This window comes from Camellia sinensis, chromosome 7 (genome assembly GCF_055761805.1).
Source record: "Camellia sinensis isolate YWXY chromosome 7, ASM5576180v1, whole genome shotgun sequence".
NCBI lineage: Eukaryota > Viridiplantae > Streptophyta > Magnoliopsida > Ericales > Theaceae > Camellia > Camellia sinensis.
This window is the reverse complement of record NC_138967.1, coordinates 93,769,893-93,782,282: the sequence shown is the minus strand read 5'-3', so window position 1 is coordinate 93,782,282 and position 12,390 is coordinate 93,769,893. Positions and strand designations below refer to the sequence as shown.

The 12,390-nt window shown below is 34.2% G+C and overlaps 1 protein-coding gene across 2 annotated transcripts in view; it reads left to right on the top strand.

The window, feature by feature from the left end:
- The window catches only part of LOC114285411 (receptor-like protein 7), a 306,773-nt gene that overhangs the window by 66,827 nt on the left and 227,556 nt on the right, over positions 1-12,390 (top strand). The window lies entirely within an intron of this gene.

The window sequence follows — 12,390 nt, the reverse complement described above, 5'->3', positions numbered from 1 at the left end:
TTGAGGTACTAAACCTTTCAGTTAATCAACTATTGTGACCAATTCCTCAAGGGATCCATTTAATACATTCGAAAAAGATTCATATTGTGGGAACTTGGTCTTGTGTGGATTTCCCTTATCAGAGAAATGTGAAAATAATGAAGAAGAAGCAAATTAAAACTTTGTGAGCGAATTTAACTGGAAAGTTGTAGTGATGGGATATGAATGTGGATTTGTATTTGGAATCGTTATGGGATATCTTATGTTTGTAACTTGAATACCAGAATGGCTTATGAAAATTGTTGAAGGAGGACAATATAAGAAGGTGAAAAGGTCTAAGAAGAGTACCCACTGATGCAGTGAAAGAAGAATCAGCAAAAACAAATGGTGTTAGTAGGTAAGTGGAAATAATATTTGAAGCATTACTTTGTTGAATTATCTTTTATGGTTTCTATCCATAAGCTATAGTTGAGTTCCTAATGTTTTGATTCAAAACTAGATCTATTCCATTTAGTAGCACAATAAAGCAATGGTGTCCAATTGAAGGGGTTTCTTACCTAGCTGCTGCATTTGAGTGTATGTGCATCCAGATAGCAGCTATGCAGGATCACCTCAAAAGCTTTACCCTTGCTATTCTGGTGAAGTCTAAAGCTTTGTTAAGCTGTCTAGCTTTCTTAAAGCGCTGAGTTAAATAAGAGTTTCATGTCATGACTCTTTGTTGTTTCTTTTCTCCCATCTTGTACTACCTTTAGAGATTTGCACTTTTGTATGTAGTTGCTTTAAATTAGATTTCTGTCACAGAAGACGAAACCTTGACAAGTTTTGAAGTTTTAAATGCAAAGTTGCTACTGAAACCATTCCTCTTGGTACATTCTTAATCATTTTTGAATGACTGAAATGTTGGGTATTGGACAAAGAATTCACATTGAAAATAATGTCATGTTTCTCCTTGTTGAAATGTTGCAAAGTTTGCTTGTAGGGAGGCCAAACATTCTCAATTCAATGGCGATTAAGGGATCACCCTGGAGATATTGACCAGCACTTATTGAGACATGGGAATTTTGTGATTAATTATAGTAGGAAAATGGCGATATGGACAGTATTGATTAGAAATGTTGTTCATAAGCTAGAAAACAACCATGGAAATAATTGCTAATTGTAGATGACACGATTGGATGAATGAGGGAAACTTGGCTCACATATATACAGTGGGGTTTTTTTTTTTTTCCTAACTGGTGGTAGTTTGGTGTACTAGAATTGTCATTCATTATATCCTGAGAAGCTTATCTGCCTTTTTATATTGTTGTAGTTTCTCTGCTAATCTCCCAAATACAATTAACTATCAAATGACTATTATAAACATTAAAAAAGAGGAAAATTCTATAATACGTACCCTTTTTGAGGTGTTAGAAAATTCTATGCCCAGTTATGATCTTTGTTGTCTTTGGTTATGTCCAGTTGTGTTGGTTATGACTTATTGTGGTGTTAGTTATGACTTAATTATGACTCATAATTTTTCCCTTGAGGACAGCTTGTTCAAGAAGAAGAAAGAGAAGCATATGGAGGTTATTTTCCAGCTACTTCAAATTGGACAGCTTGTTCAAGAAGAAGAAAGTGTTGTTGATTTAATGCCTAATAGCTTCTACTCTTTTTTATGTTTCTTTTTTCTTCTTCTAATTCATATATGCATATTATTCATTTTCCCCCCTCAAGTAGAGTGAACTACTCCAAGTTTGACTTAACTCTTAAATGCCTTCTTCATACTTTGGAATAAATAATCTTTGTACAAAAAAACCAAAGCAATCAGCAATCATTCTTCTTCTTCTTCTTCTTCTTCTTCTACTACTTTCCTTTCTTTTTCTTTTTTTCTTTTTTCCAGCTATTTATGGGACAGTTTTTCTGCATTATATTTGAAAATATAGAAAACAATGCCAACCCTATCTATGAACTTTACAGTTCTCTTGACCTTTAACTTTTCCAATAATACTACTTGTACAGAAAAGTTCAACATGTATCAATTTCAAAGTATTCCCTTGTTTCCAAGTTATCTAGTGGATCCGTTCTACCAGGTCGTTATGCGAGGAATTATTATATTTTGCAGGAATTTCAAGTTGGCTAATACATAGATTTAAAAATAAGAAAATAGTGGAGAAATTATAGAATATTATTGGACAAATAGATGGACACGTGATATTCTGGACCTAATAGATAATTTTTGGTTGTGTGCCTATCTTATCACAATGAGAAAATATACGTAAAATTAGTTATATGACCCCATACACTTCGAAGGGCAAATCACATAGAATATAAACCAATCCTATAGAATAATTTCTATTTATTTTCAACCACATTTCTTAGAAATCTCCCAGCCACCCAAGTTGGTTTCCGTCCTATCCTATCTCTAACAATTATCAAGGAAAACTAGAGCAACGCAGGCTGTTCAAACATAAAGTTTGAAACAAAAATCAATATATCTTATTTTCAAGAGTATTTATGAATTCTATTAAATTTCAATGTAGACAATTATGTATTATTTTTTATAATTTATTATAAAAAAGTTCACTTTTCCTTTTTTTTGATGACCGGGTGTCGACCAATCTTGGATCCACACAAAACTCTCCCTCCACGTGGAACCTAAGACCTAGAGGGAGCACACCCCCAGACCCCAAGTTGCACCTACTAGGCCAAACCTTTCACTTTTCCTTAATAATATCTTTTATTCCAATTTTACGATTCTTATTAAACATGAACAACAATTATATAAACAATTTTAATTTACTTACAAAAATATAGTCAAAAAGCCAAAAAAATTATGCTAAAACAGTTTATCCCAAATGGAACCTAACTGTTGGGGTGATTGATTGATCAGTTAAACAATTACATTTTAAATTTTCTTGAGATCAATTCATCACCAGTGAATTGTTAAAATTGGTATTGATTTTCTCTTAACTGTCCTATTCACCCCTCTCGATGGATGAAGATGAATTTTAATTTATGCACTAAATTGTTAAAAATTAAAGAAAAATTAATAGCTCCAAATGATTATATTTTGGGAAAATTATCTGTTAGTGGGCTTATCAAAAAAATATTACAAAATTATGAAAAAGTTTATATTTTTAATTATTAATATGTATAAAGTTTATCATTATTTATAATTTTTTAAAATATAACATTGAATTAAAATTCTCCTTATATTTTCATGCAAGTATGAGTGACTACATTTGAGAATTTGATGAAATTCTTTATTCAATTTCCATTTCTTCATATCTCAATTACAAAGGTCTTTTTATACAATCACCTATCTCTGCTATTCTAACCAACTATACATACATATACAATCTAACAGCCTAACAAACTCTCAAACTGACTAAGTAACTGCCATATCAGTTGCACAGTTACGCGTCATGATGATGCTGCTATCTTCACTGAGCTGTGAGTCACAAGCCTTTGGCTGTTGCAAGGATTTTGATCTGAGCTGCTTCGTCGATACTACACTCTGAGCTATTATTTTAGATTGAGTTACAGTACTCTTATCATCCCCCCTCAAGCTAATGGGGTCAGATAGCACCATTAGCTTGCATTTAAGAAAATAAAAATGAGAGGAAGCCAATGGTTTAGTAAAAAGATTAGCAACTTGATGTTTGAGGGGAACAAATTTCAGATCAAGTAGCTTAGCAACAACCCTTTCGCGTACAAAATGGCAATCGATTTCAATATGCTTAGAAGGAGAGTGAAACACGGGATTGGAGGCCAAAGCCATGGCAGAAATATTGTTACACTAGAGAGTGGGAACAGAGGTGGGAATAGACAAATCATTTAACAATTGTTGCAACTAGCATAACTCTACTGCAGTGTGAGCTAAGGACAGATATTTGGCCTCAGTTGAAGATCTGGACATAGTGCTTTGTTTCTTAGCAGACCATGAAAACAAATTCGAGCCAAGAAAAACATAGAACCCAGAGGTGGACCTCCTATCAGAAGTGTCCCCAACCCAGTTGGAATTAGAAAATGCTTGCAGTTGAAGGGGACCAGTTGTAAAACTAAGACCATGAGAGATGGTCCCTTTTACATAACGAAGTATGCGTTTAACAGCTCGAAAATGACCATTGCTAGGAGAACTCATAAACTGACAGGCTTGATTTACTGCGAGAGCCAAGTCAGGCCTAGTAATTGTAAGATATTGCAAGCCACCAACTATGTTGTGATAAAGAGAAGGATTGACAAAGGCCAAGGAGTCAATAGCAGGTAAACAGGGCTTGACAACCAATGGAGTAGAGCATGGTTTACAGCCAAGCATGCCAGCTTTGGAGAGTAAGTCAGTGGCATACTTTTACTGAGATAAAAAAGTAACCATGAGCCTAAGCTTGAACTGAGATACCAAGGAAATATGAAATTTCGCCAAGTTCTTTCATAGAGAAAACCTCATGCATTTGAAGAAGAAGCTGATCAATAAGACCTGAATTACTACCAGTCAAAAGGATATCACCCACATAAATGAGAATGATAGTAATATGGGAGGTAGTCTTCTGAACAAAAAGAGAGGAGTCTGGATGACTATTAATGAATCCCTGACACAGAAGAAAAGCTGAAAAAGTGGAATACCAGGCCCTTGGGGCCTGTTTAAGACCATACAAGGCCTTCTTCAATTTACAAACATGAGTAGGATGGGAGGAATAAACAAACCCAGGTGGTTGTGACATAGACACTTCCTCCTCAAGCTTACCATGAAGAAAAGCATTGGAAATGTCCAATTGCTTCAAAGGCCACTGAAAATGAAGAACCAAGGAGAGTAAAATTCTGATGGTTTCACAGGGCTGAAAGTTTCTTGAAAATCAATACCCTCTTGTTGTAAATAACCCTTGGCGACCAACTGAGCCTTATACCTGGCAATACTTCCATCGGAATTCATTTTGATACGATATACCCATTTACAACCTATAGCAACTTTGTGAGAAGGAAGAGGAACCAAATCCCAGGTACACTGTTGTTAAAGGGCATTATATTCTTCTTGCATAGCTTGAACGCAGACAGGAGAAGACAAATCTTGTTTGACAGTAGAAGGCTCAATAGTAAGGAATAAAGAAGGCTCAGAAATAGAAGCAGCAAGACACAAAGATGTTTGAGTCTTGGACCTAGTAAGCATAGGATGACAGTTGGAAACTAGAGAAGGGATAGAAGGAGGAGGAGGGAAATGAAGATTTATATAGAGAGAATCAATAGGAATGGGAGAAGGGAATAAGGACGGAGAAGATACTGAATGAGGAGAAGCAGGAACTAAAGAAGCAGAATGTGGAGAAACAGAAGGAACTGAATGTGAAGAAACTGAAGGAACTGAATGTGGAGAAACAAGTCCTGAAGGAGGAGAAGGCTGAGAAACAAGATGAGAAACAGGAGTAGGGCCCCCAAAAAAACCAGATAAAGAAGGAGAAAGAGGAGGAGTATGAGGAAGAGAAAAGAAGGGGAAGCAAGTTTCATTCAAAAGAACATGTCTGGAGATATGAATTTTACCTGTGAAGGGATCTAAACACCGATACCCTTTCATGGAAGGGTGATACCCCAAGAACACAGAAGAGGTAGACTTGGGTTGAAGTATATGAGAAGTGTAAGGATTGGGCCAAGGAAAACATTGGCAGCCAAACACTTTAAAAGAAGAATAATTAGGAGGATGATGGAAAAGAGTCTCATAGGGAGAGACATTATGCAAAGTAGAGCTAGGCATGCGATTAATGAGAAAAACTGAAGCAACGATAGCGTCAAACCAAAAAGAAAGAGGCAAATTTGACTGATGAATAAGAGCAATAGCTGTTTCAGAAATGTGTTGGTGCTTCCTCTCAGCCACACCATTTTGAGACTGAGTATAGGGGCAACTCTGCGGATGAATGATTCCATTAAATGCAAGAAATGAATCAAGCTTCTTATTAACAAACTCAGAACCACCATCAGTGCATAAAATTTTAAGAGAGGTGTGAAACTGATTTTCAGCATAAGATTTGAAGTCTAAAAACTTAGCAAAAACTTCACTCTTGTAATGTAAGGGGTAGACCCAAGAAAACCTACTAAAGTCATCCACAAACAAAACATAGTATTTAAAGCTATCATCAAAAGAGTTAAAGGGTCCCCAAATATCACTATGAACCAAAGAAAATAGGGCATTCACAGAAGTATTAGAGAGCTTGAATGGCAGTCTATGAATTTTAGCAACAACACAGTTTGTACAAGAAGCAAGCTTATTACAAGTAGTAGAACAATCAACATGATCAGAAGAAAAATCAGGCAAATGTTCGATAATGTGTTGAAACTTTAAAGGGGAAGGATGCCCCAATTGTTGATGCCAAGTGAGTGCACTAGCAGAAGCAGGTGAGTGAGCATGATAGGCCTGTGGTGAAGCAACAAGAGAAGGAGAGAACTGATATAAGCCATTCACATTAGATCCAATATGAAGAATTTTGTTTGTAAGCTTGTCCTGGATTTGAAAAGAATTAGCATAAAAAATAATAACACAATTATGATCACGAGTGAGCTACTGAACAGACAAAAGATTAGAAGCAATAGCAGGTACATGCAACAAATTGTTCAAAGTAAAAGAACAGGCAGGAGTACGCAAACGACCGGTGCCAACATGATGAATGGGCAAAGAGGAACCATTACAAACAGTCACTTTATCCTGTCCTTGATAAGGCTGTGAGAGATGGAAATTTGAGAGATCATTCGTGAGATGATTTGTAATAGCAGAGTCAATGTACCAGTGCACAGAGGAAGAACAAGATGGTGAAGAATTGTAAGAAGATGAGAGAATTGTTGCTGCATAGGCTCGAGTTTGAGGGATTAACTGGAATTGGAGATGAGAAAGACAGTGGTTGGAAAGATGCATCCATACGATGCCAGCAATCAACAGCAGTGTGGCTTGGTTTGCCACAAATCTGACAACCAGTGGAATTGAACTGTGATCTATTTATGTTGTTATTTTGATTAAAGAATCGAGAATCACGATTTCCATCAGTATGATTGTAAAATCAACCTTTGCCTCTATATGAACCTCTGCCACGAGAGTAAGATCCACGGTACAAATTTGAGGAAAAATTGGATGAAGAACCAAAGGCAGATGAAGAATTAGGATGTGAACCTTTTGATGCTAAATAGGCAACAGTAAGAGTATGATCATCAACATGTTTGAGTTTTTGTTCAACATGAATTGCTTCAGAACACAACAGAAAACACAACTCGTCCATCAACAAAGACTCAGATCGTGCTCTAATTGCTGTTGTGAGGGCATCGTATTCTTCAGGCAAGCCATTGAGACTGATAAGAATCATATCTTCATCATGAGTACTTGCAGATGCAAGAACCAACTGTTTCGAAATTGTTTTGATCTGAGCAAGATATTCTTCCATAGAGAGAGACTTTTTAGTAATTGATTGCAATTTTTTCTTTAACTGATGAATGTGTGATCTTGACAATGAGGTGAATCATTTTTCAAGAGCTTGCCATACTTGAAAGCAATGAGTATGATGAAGAGTAAACTGAAGGAGATAGAGTTGCAACTAAACAACTCAGAAGATGTGCATCAATTACCTCCTGTGGAGTTAAATCTGGATTCAATTCTGACGTTCCAGTGGAATCAATAACTTTTCAAGCAGGACAAGCAATTGATCTAGTTACATAAGCAAGCAAACTTGTTGCACGAGGCACATTCTAGATTTGGCTTTTCCATATAAGAAAATTGGATGAATCAAGGTCAACAGTAACTAATGAACTAAGATTTGATATGAGTAGACTGAGATTGGTAGGGATTAAAGCTGAGGAAGAAGATTTCGCCATGGGAGGATCTTGCTCACTTGAGCTTGAAAGCTCTGATACCATGATGAAATTCTTTATTCCGTTTTCATTTCTTCGTATCTCAATTACAAAGGTCTTTTTATACAATCACCTATCTCTGCTATTCTAACCAACTATTCATACATATACAATCTAACACCCTAACAAACTCTCTAACTGACCAAGTAACTGCCATATCAGTTGCACAGTTACACATCATGATGGTGTTGCTATCTTCACTAAGCTGTGAGCTATGAAGCACGGGTGCGGGTACAGATACGGGAACGGGTACGCCGATACGGCAAATTCTTTAAAAAGTAGGGTACAGGTACGGGTACGGCTGGGGTACGTTAATTTTTTTTTTTATACTTTTTTTTTTAAAAAAAATTATAGCTAAACATCCAACATACAAATCAAAATTTCAATATCAAAACTAAAAAGAGAACAATTTGTCTAAAAAGTTATATAATTATTTCTTTTTCTTTTTTCATTGTCTAAAACATGATACAAAAGAGAGCAAAACCATTACTCATGGGTAAAGGGTGTTGGAAATAAATTACTTGATATTTTCAAAATTGAAAGAAGAATAATAAAGGTTACAATAAATTCTAACATCTGCAAAAAAAAATCATTTTGCCGTACCGGTGCCGTACGCATGGCGTACCCACGACGTACCTACATATATTTGATGTACTTGGCGTGTATTCGGCGTACCTGGTACATGTATCGCCGTACCGGTACGCGTACCTGCACTTGGTAAGTACCCGGTACTCGTACGACACCATTTTTGGAGTACTCGTACTTCATAGGCTGTGAGTCACAAGCCTTTGGCTATTGCAAGGATTTTGATCTGAGTTGCTTCGTCAATACTACACTCTGAGCTATTATTTTAGTTTGAGTTGCAGTACTCTTATCAGAATTATACTTTCACTTTTACCAAATACAAACAGACTTGCACTTTTAGAAAAATTATAATTTTAAAAGTATATCTTTTAATTTTTATAAGATAAAATTACTATTTAAAAAATTGATACGTCTTATCAATGCTAAAAGTGCGATTTTAATATTTTTTTAGTAGATTTTTATTTTATTTTTACTTCATTTTACTTTTTAAATCCGTTCAAAATAAAAAATTCATTAAAGAAAAAAGTCAACACTTCAAAAATATTTTTTTAGTATTTTTCAAACAAGGTGAGAGTTTCTTACAAAAATGATTTTTTAATGACTAAACAAGTCAAAACCAAACTTTTAAATTCTTTCTTAAACAATCAAAAAATGACTAATTGTGGGTTTCCCATCTCTCTCTCAAAAAACCTTATTTAAGCTTGAAGAACCCTAACTTGATTCTACATAGTTTCGGGCATCAGAGGTCAATTTTCCTAATTTTCATACTGATTGTGTTAGTTTTTACTTCAAGGTCTTCAATATTTGTTGTAAAATTTCAGTAGTGATTCAATTTTTTTTTATATATATAAAAAAGGAAAAGGTTGAACTTGATGTTTTCTGTTAAAGTATGTTTATATTTGGTTCAAAGTATTTTTTATTTTTTATTTTTCCAGTTTTGCTAACAATTCATTGAAACACACTACTGCCTAAAATAGGCTATCTGTTGTTATTGTGTTTTTTTGGGGGGTTTTAAAATAGTTAAGGAGTGATATTATAAAAGAAAATCAAGCGTAGAATCATCATCTTCACCAATTCATGACGAGTCTCCAAAACAGAATCGTATAGAAATCGACTTGCTAGACCTTCCTGAAGATCCGGGACTATGACCCCAGATTACGAATTATCATCGTAGCATTCGAGAACACGTTCATAAGGTGTACTTATTAAAAGGCCCTTGTCAACCTCATAATCACAATTTTCCATGATGGAAAATCGGGCAATCATCAAGAAGGTTTAACCCTTCATGGTTTGCTAAATTTGGTAGTAGGTTGGAGTATAACATAGCTAAAGATGCTGCATTTTGCCTTTGTTGTTACCTTTTTAAACCCGTCGTAGGAGACCAAGGAGGTGGTAAGTCTTTTGTTGTTGATGGGTTTTCAAGTTGGAAGAAGAACGAAAGGTTGCAAGGTCACGTGGGAGGTGTTAACAGCTCTCACAATCAAGCTTGGAGAAAATGTCAGTACTTACTGAATCAAAAGCAACATATTGAAACATTTATCAAAAAAAGAAAAAAAAAAAAAAGACGAAGCAACATATTGAAATAGTTTTCTCCAAGCTACCTGATGAAGCCAAGAGTGATTATAGAGTTCAATTGACTGCATCAATTTATTGCATCCGATTTCTTTTGCGACAAGGGATTCCATTACATGGGCATGATGAATTTGAAGATTCAAGCAACCAAGGAAACTTTCTTTAGCTTTTGATACTTCTTTCAGATCAAAATGAGAATCTCAGAGCTGTTTTGTCAAGAGATGTTCCTGAACACCTTAAGTTGAAAACACCTAGTATTCAAAAGGATATTCTTAACGCCATTGCGGTTGCAACTACCAATGCTATTGTTAGAGAACTTGGTGATGGCATGCTCTCTATTGTCTTTGATAAATCTTGGGATGCATCGATGGAGGAGCAATTTATTGTTTCTTTTAGATATGTGGAAAGTAGGGGATATGTGATTGAGCGTTTTTTGGGTATTAAGCAAATTTATTGTTTCTTCTAGTGTTCTAACATGAAAGTGCGTATTATGTTCATTGTTTTACTCATAAACTTGAATTAACTCTTATGGAGGCAGCAAAGAGTCATATCCATATTGCAACACTCTTTTATGTGGTTTCAAAAGCTTAAGCCATGTGTAGAAAGAAGCATCACTTCAAAAGCTTTACCCTTGTTGTTGTATTGAGTTCTAAAGCTTTGCCAAGTTGTTTAGTTTTCTTAAGTGTCATGACTTTTTTTTGTTATTTTCTCACATCATGTAGCAACCTTTTAATATTTTCACTTTTGTATGTAGGTGCTTTTAAATTAGATTTCAGTCAAACTTGGCCTTGCTGAGTTTTTTAACTTTGAAATGCAATCTCACAAGTTACAACTCAAACCATTCTCCTTGTTTCATTCTTAATCATTTTTGAATGACAGAATTGTTGGCTACTTCATAGAGAATTCGCATTGAAAATAATGATGTGTTACTCCTTTGTAAAATGTTTCCAAGTTTGCTTGTTGAGATGTAGAAACATTCTCAATTCAATAGCTACTAACGGATCACACTGGAGATATTGACTAGCACTTGTTTCTATTGGGAAGTGGGAATTTTGTGATTAATTACAGTAGAAAAATTGCGATATGGAGAGTATTGAATGGAAATGTTGTTCATAAGCAAGAAAACAACCTTGGAATTAATTGCTAATTGTATATGACTGTTGGAAGAATGAAGGAAACTTGGCAGACACTACTAATTCAATCAACAATCTTACGTTCCTAAATAGTTTGTACCTCTCTTATTTGCAACTTTTTAGTTGTCATTTTTTTAAAATGATTTTTACCATAGAAAAATACATACATAATTCAACAACTTAACATTACAAATAAAGTAAAATGACATTAAAATACTACTTTTTTTTTTATTTTAAACTACACGAACAATATCATTTTAATTTAGCTTTAAGCTTATAAGATATCTTCATCCACTTCTCAGGGTCTATTAGTGGTTAAACAACTCACTAACTTTGACATTTCTACAAACAATTTGAATGGATGGATACCAGAGATTCCTATTTATTTATTTATAATTTGTACAAACGTTGGGTAATGGATTTTTAAGCTTAAAAAGTGATAAACGACTCTGACATTTTATGATATTTAAAAAATATATAATAATTTCTACAATTTTAGTATAATTATATCTATATTTCTTTTATAAGGCTAAAATCCTTAACTAATGTAGATGGTATGAAATCATAAATATAGGTAAAACATACATAAAAAAGATAATAATATTATCTTTTATTGGACTTATATATTTCTCCAAAACTTAAGAGAGGGAGAGAGAGTAATGTAATTTATACCCCCAAAAAAAAAAAAAATTCTAATATGTTTGCTTAGCCAAGTTCAAGAAAAAGAAAAGAAAAAAAAATATTAGACCTGTCTAACTTTTAGGTGTAAATCTTTTTTGAATTTTAAAAATTTTAATTTATATTTTGTTTTATTTTTAATAATTTTTTTTAAATATTTTATTTAAATTAAAAAATATATTTTACACTTTTTTTTATTTATATTTAAACAAAAGAAATTAACTTATTATTTTTTATAACTTATCTTTTTATCCGATTCGTATCTACAAATTGTTGATTATTCTCTCTCTCTCTCTCTCTCTCTCTCTCCATCATCATATTATAATTTTTATTAAAAAAATTTCTACTGTTTGGTTCATATTTTTTAAAAATTATTTTTAATATTCGTATCTACAAATTTTCCTCTGCTACTCCTTGCTACTCCTTCCTTCGAGTGGTCTCTTCACCTGCTGCTCTCGCTCTCTTCTCTCTCTACTGCGCTCATTCGTCTGGCTCGACTGCCTGTGGGTTCTAAGTGGCTGTTCGATTTAAAACCGTAATCTAACCCAGTGAGACTTCGTTTGGTTTCTGAGAAAACAAAGGTTTTTGT